Genomic DNA, 12,893 nt, shown 5'->3' on the forward strand with positions numbered 1-12,893 from the left:
CAGGTACCCGCGGGTGGCGCGCGGGGTCCGGTGAGGCAGGAGGCGGCGGGCCCGGCGGCGCGTGCGAGCGAGCCAGTGCGAGGCTGCGGGCGGGCGGGCGAGCGAGCGAGCGAGCGGGCGGGCGGGGTGCGCGGGAGGGAGGGGAGGGAGCGAGGGAGGGAGGGAGGGAGGGAGGGAGGGAGCGCAGCGCGCGCGCCGCCCGGCCCCGGCCCTCCCAGCCCGCCGGCCTCGCCGCCTCCCGCCCGCGCGCACCGCTGCCTGCCGCCGCCGTCGCTGCTCGAGCGGGCGCTGCTCGGGAGTCGAGCCGCCGCCGCCGCCGCCGCCGCTGCCGCCGGCTTTGTGCTTCCAGCCGAGGATGAGAGCGACCTCTTCCTGATCCGCGAGCTGTCTCCAAAGGGAGCGAGCGCGCCCGATCGCCCGGCGGCGTGCAGGACCCCGGGAGGGAATCCATCCACAAGGCTCAGCCCAGGTAAGGAGCTGGTCCCCGGCAGGCAGCGACAAAACGGCAAGAAGGGAACTGTTCTCTTTGCGGTTCCCTAGGCTGCGAATTCTCTTCGTTGAAGCCAAAGGGCTGCTGGCTTCGGAATTGTTCCTCCGTGTGTGTGTGTGTGTGTGTGTGTGTGTGTGTGTGTGTGTGTGTGCAAGCGCGCGCCTGCACATTTGCTGGGTGTCCGCGTTTCTCCTAGAGTGAAATTGCTCAGGCTGTTGGTGGTTTTTGGGCGTGAGGGTCCCCGCCTGCCAGTGTAGATTGCCAGAGAAGAAAAGGCTGCTGGGGGCTGAGGGGGGGGGGCGCGGGGGGGGAGAGGAATAGGGAGAGGGATGCTGCACCCTGGACCGTGCTGGGCTGCGAGGAGGATTCGGGGCGCGAAGAGCTAAGTCCACCCGGAAAGCAAGCGGCGCAGCTGGGAAGCCAGACACCTCCACCCACTGGGCTCCTCTCACAGTCGGTCACCCTTCCTCCTGGTAATCCCTGGGGTCTTCCCCCAAGGCTCCACTTGTGAGCCACCTCTCCTGGCGGGCGCTGGGTGCTACTAGCCGAGGACTGCAGAGGGGAGGGAGGTGTGGCTGGGTAGCAGAGAAAGAGGAGGGAGAGATGCTGTGGGGAATGGGCTGTAGGATTCCCCGTGCACGGGCACTGTGGCACTATGCCTTGGCGTGTGCTGGGGGATTCTGCACACACCGGCGTCTTTACCCAGAGATTCAGAGGGAGCTTCACAGCTGCATTATTTGCCACTGAGGCTGGGCTGGCTCTTGGGGAAATGGCCAGTGTTCTGAGATTCAAGGATCTCCTTCTTGGCTCCTCCTTCTCGAGGAAGAGGGAGGTCTGATAGCAGGACAGTCCGCCAGAGAAACCAAATCCATCCTAGAGATGCTTTAAAAAAATACAACATATGTGCGTGCTTGCATCCTTGCTCCCCCTTACTCCCCCCCCCCCCCTCCAGCCTCTCCCCCTGAAGATCCACAGATTCGGTCTCTGTCTGGTAAATGACTTGCTGGCAGTTCCTACTTCGCTCCCCAGATAAAGAGGGAGTGCTTGAGTTAAGAGCAGCAGTGATCCAATTTAACAAAGCATTTTTTTTTTTTGGAAAGCGAGCAATGTGCATATTATCTATGATCATGGGCAGAAAGTCATGCTTTTTGTGCTAGGTATGGTTTTAACCCCCCTTAGCCTGGCACCCTGGAAGGCGCTCTCTGCTCGTCAGCCACTAGTGGTTGTGAATATAACAACACAAACTTTGTCCTGCTGGAGGTGTAAAGACTAAAATGAGAAAGAAAAAAAAAAAAGGATATCAGTGTGGGAGGTGTAGTGGAAGAGGCTTTTCAAAAAATGACAGATGCGCTAAAGACAGTTCAGGCATCCTGGTCATGGAGCCCAGCCCGCGGCTGAGGAGGTGGAGATTTCTGATCAGATCTGCTTCCAGAGATTGCTGGAGTACCTCAGCTAGGAGCCGCTGAACATCTACACCCCTAGACCTGCTGTGTGAAGATTTTTCAAGGAGAGGGTGGGGGGCATGGGAGGGGGGCAACCTGGAGGGAATTCTGAAAGTATGCTCCACTGAAACACACACACACCACCACCACCACCACCACCACCACCACCACCACCACCACCACCACCACCACCACCACCACCACCCACAGCAGAACTCTTCTGTGTGGGGGGCAGAGGGAAGGGAGGGTGAATCTAGATTCTTCATTCATTTGCAATAAGAACACAAAGCAGGAAGAAGACCCGCTGTTCTTAGGTTCCTCTTTCGGATCCTGTGTTACTGGGATTTTGCTCTCTGGTTTTGCCAAACTTGCTTAATTTGGGAGGTTAACCGGTTGTGAAGGCAGGAGGAAGGACAGCCTGCTCCATCTTTAGGGTTTTGTGAGTGAGCTGGTGGGGAAGGAAGGACCCACTGCTTTCTGTCCAATGGGCTTTCTTAAATCATTTTCATTCTACACATTTGGCCTGCTTTGAGGGTTCCATTTGGATCTCTGGACTCTTTAACTAAGACCTCCCCTACAAAGAAAGCACTGATGCTTTCTCTTTTTAAAATGGCTGTTGTGTTTTTATTAAAAAGGGATGGTTAGTTCCTAGAAAAAGAGTGAGCAGAAAACAAAAAACAAAGGTGAACTGAGATAAACCATTATTCACTCACTGCTGAGCTGATCAGAGGTAGCGCAGGATGTGAAGTGTCTAGGGTGATCAGTCTTAACTACTCTGTCTTGAAAGCTGCTTAACCGGGCTGGGGAGAGAGTAGTGGACTAAAGGCATAGTCAGGCTGTGGTTCATGTCCCCCTGTCTATCTGTAGACCTTCCTGTTACTAGAATGGTTTCTATAGTATCAATTTGGATTTAGACTACGAGATAGAATTTCTGTTGACCATGAAGGGGGAGGAAAGAGCATAGAGCAGTGTGGGTACTCTAACTCCAAATTAAAACAGGAGGGGAAGGTGAGGGATACCCTGATGTGCAGGAACTGCAGAAGTTGGCTCTTTCAAGCTCACTATGTTTTGAAACAATAAAATCCAACGAAAAGAGCTGCAGCATTTGTTAGCAAGCTATATTTAACATGTTTTTTTATCAGACAAAAATAGACTTTTATTTATCTTGCAAAGTAAGTGCATGGTTCCTTCCCTCTCAGTGCTTAATCTGTTTCTTTGACAAAGTAAATGAGGAGAAGAACTCGGTAGCTTCTATAAATTGTATCCCTCCTCTAAAAAAAGCGAATGGATAGAAAAAGGAAAAGATGTGCAATGTAAAGATAGCATTCTGCTCATGATTGTGGATGTCACAGTTTTTCTGGACTCATGTGTGTCCCTTTCATGTTGCCGTTCAGTGTGGCCAGTCTTTTCTCCTGGGTGCTCTAGGTAGAGGGAGAGCAATACACAGCAAAGAATCAAGAGGAGGCATCAGCAAGATCCAGACTGAAATGGAAGTTATATCTATAGCAAGAAAGACTTAGAGAAGACAATGTTATATCAGGTTGCACATTTCATGTTCTTTAGCTCTTGTATATGCTTCTTTCAAGTAATTCAATTGTTGTTTTTATTAAGAATTTAGGGGTCCAAGTGCTACTTTCTGTCACTTAGGGATGTAAGTCTTTTGCTTAGCCTTCATTCAGAACGATCCATACTCCATGATTAGATACTATAAACTCACAGTTAAACACCCCCTTTCCCCAGTAAGAACATTTACCCATCTGACCAAATTCTACTGCTCCCTCTTGTGGCAAGTATTCTCCCTGACTTTCTCTAGATTCCAGAATCCCCACTGCTCCTTTGGCTGTCTACCTCTCCAGCTCTAATTCTCAGTGGTGACTGAGACTAACCAGGCCAGTGAGGTACTGCACCAGCAGTTCCCACTTTTCCCTCGGAACAAAATGCTTTGGGCTCCTGGGAGATGTCTCTCGGATTTTGTGGAAGTAGATGTCAGGTGTTTTCTGACCCGTTGGGAGGGACTAGACTCGGGAAATGTGAGCTTTCAGCTTTTGCCTTTGGGGCTTTGATTTAAAGGTAGGACTAGTCCAGTGGGGCCTCATTACATGCAGTAGGATTATTTTCCATTCTCTCTCTCTCCCTCCTTCCATCCCTCCCTCCCTCCTTTTTTCCCTCCTTCTGGCCAGCCTCCTCTTATCCTTTCTCTACTTCTCTCTCTCTCTCTCTCTCTCTCTCTCTCTCTCTCTCTCTCTCTCTCTCTCTCTCTCTCTCTCTCTTTGCCTCAGCCTCTAGCCTCTCTTGTGTATATGTGCATCATGTTGAAACTTCAAACTAATCAAGGAGTAGGCTCTCAGCATTTCTGACATGCAACTCAGACAGCTCATTTTCTGACTTGGAGATTTCTAGGGTAAGAGCTTATTGGTATGCTTTCATCCCCGGGGCTCAGAATACAGATAGGGAGTGTCTTGATTCAACGGTCCTTGCTGTTCTCTTCCCTGCTGAGACTTTGTTTGGAACCTGGCTGCCCTATGGTCACATCTGCAGCTATCCTTTGGTCCTTCTAGTCCACAGTGTAACAAGGTAGATGAAGATTCAAATAAAACATTTTGGCTTTACTCCTGCCCAGTTTTCAAAGAAGGGAGGAAATATCCTGATGGACAGGTGAGGCAAGGGAATTTTTTTTTTTTTTTTTGTGGCTGAGGGCCAATGCATCATTTATAGCAAGTTGCCTGAGTCTGTGCTAAAAAAACAAACAAACAAACAAAAAAAAAAAAACAGTCATAGGTTCAAAGCCTTTATCCATTGGCCAACACAGGATCTGAAATCTTTGGTGTGAAAGTCATTCATATGAGTGAAGATATTCTGTCAGACAGATCCCTAACAAAATACAGAGGTATTGCCAGGCAAAGAAGGACTCTGTATGAATCCTCACAGGCCATGAGCATATGTTGATTTGTGAACCTGAAATGGTTTATGCAATCAACTGGCAGAAAGTCTCAAGGACCTAGGATACAGGAAGACAAAGAGGAAGTGAAAGGGATTTAGAACTGGATTTATGCCCAACGAATGCCATCTGAAGACTGTTCTGATGGGAAGTATGAGGAGTCCAGTACCCAGGAGGAGAACTTTTAAACAAAGGGATCAGTAACCCAAGAGTATCTAGAAGTAGGAAAACATGGATGCCCACACTAAGGTTTTACTCTTAAGCAGCCTTTGGATCATTTCTTGAAAAGTTAGCCCTTTTTTTTTCCCTTTAAGTCTTCTGAGAAATAGGCAAAGTATTTTCTGCAGAGTAAATTGATTGTCTTAAGATCCTGAAGGTGCTGTATTGTACCATTTTCCAGCATTCCTATTGATAACCTAGATGACAGTAGCCTGATGCCAATTCAGGTAAATAGTCACCTGCACATTCAAGAGATAATATCAGGGGCCATCTTAAAATAAAAGGCAAAGTAGTCACTCTGCAGATCTTATGCCATCGCAGGCAAAGTCACAAATAATAACTTCTTTGTTGAATCTAATGTGAGGTCCAGTCAAACAGCAAGGCAGTGATTCAGCAACTTCCATGAATCCAACCATGACATTTATTGAGCACTAGGTGTATATAAGGCCCTGCACTAGGCTTTTCAGAACACACACATGGAAATGGGAGGTATTTCACATTTGTTGAGCACTGGTCATGTTAGGGTCTAGACAAGTTGCTATACCTATGGATATATATTTTTTCTGATTTTATGCTTATAAGTGGCCTTCAATAAAGCATCATTGCCTTAATTTAAAGATGAAGACTATGGAACAGTTGAATGACTTGGCCATGGGTGAATAAGACTGTTCAAAAGCCATGCTCTGGATTTAGTGCTTCCTGTCACGATCTAGAACACCCATAGATGAAATGCCATGGCTGAGTAAGGTAGGTTCTGAACCGCTGAAGAATGAAGTGCTTGGATGAGATGAACAGGAAAGAGAAGCTTGCCCTGTGAGTTCCTCAAGGAGAGGGCACTTGGGGTCACTCCCAAAGAGGGAAAGGGGTTTAGGAAACCAATGAGCCTAGTCATTTTGAACCACTGGAAGCCCGTCCCAGACATTTGATGACAAGGACATCCATAGAACAATGTTATGAGCATCTGCTCATACTGATCTGCTCCCAGTCAGGGCCATGCATAGGAGCTGTAGAGTTAGAGCAAATAGTAACTTTATGGCACTGCCTAAATGCACTTTACACTTGAAAGCCACTTCCAACATGCTCTTGCAGCACAGCCTTGAAAGGCAGAGGCAAAGAGAAAGAGTAGGACACCTGTCAACTCATTTCTTCTTTTACTTTTTGTTGGGTTTTAAAGATAAGCTCTCACTATGGAGCTCAAGGAGGCTTTGAACTCCCCTGCCTCTGCCTCCAGATTTCTGGGATTATAGGTGTGATGTGACACCAGGTATTCCTGGGTACCACTCTAGATTGATTTTGTTTCTTTATCATCTATGGCTCTAATGCATTCTCTCTTGCACTATTCCAGCATCTCCAAGATCCTTGTTAATACACAGGACACAGGGCCACTCTTTGGTTGTGTTCATTCCTTAGTATAGAGCCTCCAAGGCTCATAGCAGGTTAAGGTCATTAGATTGCTTATTCATCTCCCAAAGGGACACTTGCTTTGTAGACCTTCACTAAAAGTGGCATCAGGGAGAGTTTGGAAAGGTACTACCTCTCAAGAGTCTCATCCCCCTTTCAAAATACCTTTCCTATAATGGAGATCGTGACCACCCCAGAGCTGAAGTTTGTGTGTGTTGGACAAATTCAAGGGTTCTTTCCACATGAATCTTTTCTGTCTCCCTTCCCAGAACATGTAGTTCTTTCAAGAGCTTCTTTTTCATCTGCTCTTGTTTCAGACCATCCTCAGCACTGTAAAACACATCAAATGGCATATAGTTTGTTTTTTATTTCCAAATAACAAAATGAAGAGTACTTAACACCAAGTGGCTCTAAGACAGAAAACAGAGGAGGCAATACCCAGAAGTCACTCTCTCTTAGTCAAGTCTACTTTTCTTCCACTCTGACCATGTAGAAGACCTTCCCAAATGGGGCTGGAAATGAATGCCTAGATATCTCACAAGGATTCTTCAGGGATGAAAGAATACTGAGCCATTGCTTTTTGTTTGGCAATGGTGACTCTTCAACTGCGGGCACCCTGTGTTCTCAGCCTACAAGTCTCTGAGACCAGCAGATGTATTCACTCACACTTATAATGTCTGATGATTTCAGCATTTCTCTTAGTTCACTTTCCTCATCTACTTAAGGAGGGATGATAACAATAACAATAGTAATAACAACAATAATGAGCCTTATAGGTTTTGTGGGGAATAATATATTAGCACTACAGTTTCTGGCATGCAAGTATTCTATAAAGATTTATACATAACTTAAAAGATAAATAATGAGAGTTCTTGTTCCTACTGTGGCTTTTACATGAATATGCTAAATGATGTAGAGTATTGCCATGGGAAGCTGGAACATAATATACACTCAAGGACATGGACCCCAAAACCATTATATATTTGTTTCTACTCTTGTTTAAGATGTTTTTGTATAGTGATACAAATTTAAGGTTATTTTTGTTAGAACATACACTGTGTATGTTTCTACTCTTGTTTAAGATATTGTACGAATGTAATGTAAATGTCTACTCCTTGAAAGTTATTATTACAAACTATTTAGGATAATTAAGAAATATGGGTTAGTAATTAGAAATCTATAATAATAAAACTTGTAGTCATGTTAGGTATGTTTTCAAGGTCAAACAGTTATATTTTAGGTAGATAGTTGGTCTTCAAACACTTCAGAGACCTAAAGAATATGGTATTTAAGATGTTTTAATAACATAAGGCTTTTCATGACAGTGGGACATGTCTGCTCCTAGCAGCACCATTCCACTTCAAAAAAGAATGACAGGTATTGAAGAAATATGGAGTTTGCTTTCATTTGTAGCAATGTTAGCTACTGGGCAAGCAACTGCCCTTGCCTTGACTGCTGACAGTACATTGTCCAAACTGGACAAGCAGGACACAAAAAAAGGTGACTGCCAAGCTTTGCCAAGACAAGTTAGGACAGTCCTTCAAACTTCCTGCTTTACAAAAAAAAGTCTGTCAGGTATTCTAGGCCTGTAAGCTAAAAATGGATGCCCCTACATTGCAGAGGAGCCTTGGATGACTGTCCAGGCAGCCAGCTGTCTTTTTTATTTCTGTAGTTTTGAAGTTGTTTGCTCTATGCTTCCTATTTACTCAGGCAACATTTTACACTTTTTGTGTCTCTGATAGAGATTAAAGACTAGATAGTTATACAGTTTTCCTTGTTAACAAATTCAGAAAAAAAGTACTTATATAACAGATGTAAGATTTGATAGTTGAAAACATAAAAGCTTAAGTTGTTTATCTAAAAAGATATTTTAAGGTCTAAAAAGATATTTTCAGGATGGTAGTACAAGTTATGATACAAAGTGGCTTAGGTATAAGACTCACTAAGATAGGACAGATAATACAGTACTCTCTCCAAAATTGCCAAACACAAATGGACTGGACATTGTAAATGTAGTTCTTACTTGATGATTGTTATTATTGTATACAGTCTTACTCTATTAGAGTTAAAATCTTTCTTTTTTATTTAGACAAAAAGGGGAAATGTTGTGGGATATTTGTACACTGTGTGAAGATGTATTTGCAGTGATTGGTGTAATAAAAAGTTGAATGGCCAACATCTAGGTAGGAGGTTTAGGTGGGACTTCAGGACAGAGAGAGAACTCTGGAAAGAAGAAGGTAGAGTTGCTAACCAGACTCCGAGGAAGCAGGATGGACAGTACAAAGATAAGTAACAAGCCTCATGTTAGAACATAGATTATAGAAGCAGATTCATTTAAGTTATAAGAGCTAGTTGGGGGCAAGCCTAAGCTAAAGGCCAAGCTTTCATAATTCATAGTAAGTTTCCATGTCATTATTTGTGAGCTAGTGGTCCTGACATATATGGGCATATATATATATATGTTACTATATATGTATATTATATATGTATGTGTGCATATTACTATTTTTAATAGTAATAAAAAATATTTTTGGCTTTGTGGACCATGGGGTCTGTCACAGTCATTCAGTGCTATTTCTCCAACAAGAAAGCCAACTCAGACAACACACGCATAACGGAAGAGCTGTTTTCTTTAAGAAGTTATTTATGAACACTGACTCTGCCTATCTCATAAGTTCCCCTCGAAATGTGAAATATTCCTTTATTCCAGCTTTCAATCATCTACAAATGGGGAAACATTTTAATTTCATGGGCTTTATAAGGCCAGGTGGCAGGCTGGGTTGGGCCCATTGGCCATGGATTGTCGATTCCTGACCTACAGTACAGAGCATGAGGGATGGAAACACAGTATCAGTGAGCCCAGGACATCTTAGCAGTTGGTATAGAGTTGGGAGAGGTGGCCTAGAAATTAACAGGCTTTGTTTAGAGTCTAGTCTGTCACTTTTCTGACATGTGACTTTGCAAAATCTTTGCAGTTATCAGCCTGAGGTTTGTTACTGAGAAATGGAGAGGGAAGTTATTTAACTTTTAAGAGCTTTTCTGGGGGGAAAATAATAATAGTAATAATGATAAAGGAAATTTTTGTTTGTTTGTCTGTCTGTTCGTTTGTTTGTTTGTTTTTCCAAACAGGGTTTCTCTGTGTAGCTTTGGAGCCTGTCTAGAACTCACTCTGTAGACCAGGCTGACCTTGAACTCACAGCGATCCACCTGCCTCTGCCTTCAAGTGCTAGAAATTAAAGGCGTGTTCCAAAGGAAATTTGGCTTTAAGGATAGATTAGGGAGGTTAGGTATAAAAGTTAGAAAAAAGGAAAATATGATTCACATTTATTTGGTTTTTTTTTAAATTTATTTAGTAGCTCAACTGACTGTCACAAAACAGCAGAGCCAGAGAGGTGGACAGTTGCTGTGTTATGAATGGCACTGAATCAAAAAATGTGGGATGAGAGAGTCTTAACTCCAAATTTTTATCAGAATTCCCTGTTTTTAGCAGTTGAGTGGGGGAGAGTAGGAGAGCAGAAGGGGCTTGTCCAAAGGTCGTCCGTGGGGCTGAATCTGGTATCCATTTCTTGTAGTCCTTCATCAACCAGTGAGCTCTTCATCCCCCCACCTCCCCAGAACAATGTGTCAGAATGCGGTTAACTGCAGCAGGATAGCTCTGACTTCCAAGAGGGAAAGTCTCATATAAACTAGAGAAGCTATCTTCAGTGTTTTCCAAACATGATCTCATGCCCCACGTAGGATGGTAGGTCTGTGAGTAATGCCCTTATCCGGAAGGGTAATGCCAAGAGGTCGGCAGAAGTCTTGGCACTAAAGCATCTTGATTTGCCTGATTTCCTGTCGTTCTCTAAATTTCTAAATAACTCAAATGGTATTTCCTCAGGGAGCTTCACTAAAATCCTAACAATCAGGCCCCACCGTTATATTACTATATGATTGTGTTTTTCTTAAAGAGAATTTACCACAGCTAATGATTACAATTTGGGATAATAATGTAGAGTAACATCTGTTGCCTGTCTTTCAGTGAGGGCGTGCATACATTCCATGGGGAGAGAGATTGTATTCCTCTAGTTTGTGGTTTTAGATCCAGTGAATTACACATTACTAGACACCTTACAGACACCCAGTATTTGTTGAATGTATGTATGTATGTATGTATGGATGGATGTATGGATGGATGGAAGGATGGACATTTGAGTGATGCACTACTCATTAACATCAGTGAAATAATTCTTGTTTAAGTAAAGGCTTGAGAAGCAAGGTATTACCATTATGAATCAAATGATTAAATCGCTAGCTGTTTTGTCTTGTTTTTCTTTTCTTTTTTCCCTCCATTGACTTTTTCCTGACTTTCCCAGTATCCCCTCTCAGGATCAGCTTCACGGCAGATCCTTACCTGTCACAAAAGGCAACAGGTGAAGTAGCTTCATCATCATTCCCAACATTAAAACCATAACCCTTCTACGGATATTTAAACAATTTTTCCAAGATAAACATGTCTGAAGGGCACACATACATACCACGTGTTCCATGTAACAGAGAGCATGTATGTTTCATAAACTGCTCAGGGATTTGTGTAAAAAAAAATTGTGTTTTCCCAGAGGCCATCGACACTCCATTTATTTTGTTGAATAATTAGAGTTGACAAGTTCCTCTTTAAGCCCACTTCCTCTTACATTCGTACTGCTTCCGTGTGGATCTGGGCATGGTTTCAGGGCCAAGCCCTGAACATTCTGTCAGGAGCTTTCCAAAACTGAGCACAGAATATTGACAAAAGAGCCACACGAAGCATGTATGAACTTGATGATAAGGTATCATCTATACTATATATATTTCTTTTTGCTTCCTACTGCCCTTCTCAGGAGCATCTGAGTTTCCCATGAATCATGATTTGGTACCAAACAGGGGAAAAAATACTCTCTTTCAATGATAAAATCCATCTCCTAAGAAAGTATTTACTTGGAGATGAAGCAGGGGATATGTACATTAGATACACCAGACTCCACACATTTTCTTTATTTAAAAAAATGAATTAAAAAACAGAAGTAGAAAGAAAAGCATTTGAAATGTTCTGGTATCATTTATCCTGAAATTGAATTATAGCCAAAACTCACAGTTCCAGGAGGCACAGTAGAAAGTAAGAAGACCAACTGCACAGGTCAGGTTAACTCCCGAGTTGAAGTAAAGAGTGGGGGAAATAGGCAGAACCCAGGAAATGCCTATAATTTAAAGAGCATAGATTTCTCCACTACTCAGATTCTTTCTAGGGTGCATAGTCTTGCATATTTCAACTTCTCCTTTAGGCTTCGCTTCTGGAAACTTCCATTTTTCTTCCTGATTTTGGTCAGGTGTTGCTGGAGTATCTGGCAATCCCCGCCTTTTTCTGCTTGGAGAGGCGGGAACTAGTGTGCAGTAGGCTTATGAATTGGGTGCTTTGCAAATTTCTCAGTTCCTTCCTTCAACTACCACTTTGATGATGCCCCCATGGCTGCCTCTTAGACTCCATTTTCCCTCATCCTCTAGGTCCTCCACCTCTTTGCCAACACAAAGGGCCTTCCTATTGTAATCCTGCCGGGGGGTCGAAGTCTGTAAGAGGCAAAGCCATATGACGCATTTTTTTTCCACACTAGCGTCGGAATGATGTAGGAAGCACACGATTGCCCTCGGATATGCAGGCACTGGCTGAGTTCTACTTCCTTAATTGTTCTGAGTGTGTTTGCTGCAGGTGCACATGCCTCAGACTCCTCTCTGCACTCTGCTCGGCTTTTCCTTCTCTTCCCACCTGGCCTTTATTCCAGGTCTTTTCAAGGAACAGTGTCCAAATCACACTACCTCAAATCTACCTGTGCCAGCAGGAACATTACAATGATATTATCTTCGTGTATCTGAGGATGGGGCCCGGGTACCTGTTTTTTTTTTGTTTGTTTGTTTGTTTTTTTGTTTTTTTTTTTTTGTTTTTTTTCTTGTCTCTAGTACTCTGGGTGAACTGAAGTTGAAGAGACCTAGATTTCTGCAGTTATTTCATGCCATGTGCTCCTTTGGGATTATTCCTGCTTCCGTGCTCTAGAGAGTTTTATTCTCCTTTGGATATCCCTTCCTTTATGGAACGTTCTTTCCTTTGAAGTTCTACCATGAGTGTGTTTGCCTGAAGTTGACATCGGGTGTCTTTCTTAATCCCTCTCCTCTTTATTAATTCTTTTTATTAGTCCCGACTGTAAAGGCAGTGAATTTGTGAGCTGCGCTGGGATCCTTGAAAAAGTTTTAACTATTAATAATAAAGTATTACTCTGTTGTGACAAAATTCTGTCCCAGTTCCCACAATCCCTTTCTTCCCTATCAGTTTTGTTGTCTTCCTCTCTGCCAGCCTTTGGGTTTCTCCCGAGCAAAGTGACAACCCTTGAGTTTG

The 12,893-nt window shown here is 43.7% G+C and overlaps 1 protein-coding gene across 5 annotated transcripts in view; it reads left to right on the forward strand.

The window, feature by feature from the left end:
* The first annotated feature begins 289 nt into the window (after positions 1-289).
* Positions 290-12,893, forward strand: part of Slc8a1 (solute carrier family 8 member A1) — a 332,595-nt gene continuing 319,991 nt past the window's right edge. For all 5 annotated transcript variants that reach the window (XM_059248261.1, XM_059248257.1, XM_059248260.1 and 2 more), the window contains exon 1: positions 290-469. The gene's annotated coding sequence lies outside the window, so the exon portion shown is untranslated. The remainder of the gene's footprint in view (positions 470-12,893) is intronic.

Source organism: Peromyscus eremicus, chromosome 22 (genome assembly GCF_949786415.1).
Source record: "Peromyscus eremicus chromosome 22, PerEre_H2_v1, whole genome shotgun sequence".
NCBI classification, from domain to species: domain Eukaryota; kingdom Metazoa; phylum Chordata; class Mammalia; order Rodentia; family Cricetidae; genus Peromyscus; species Peromyscus eremicus.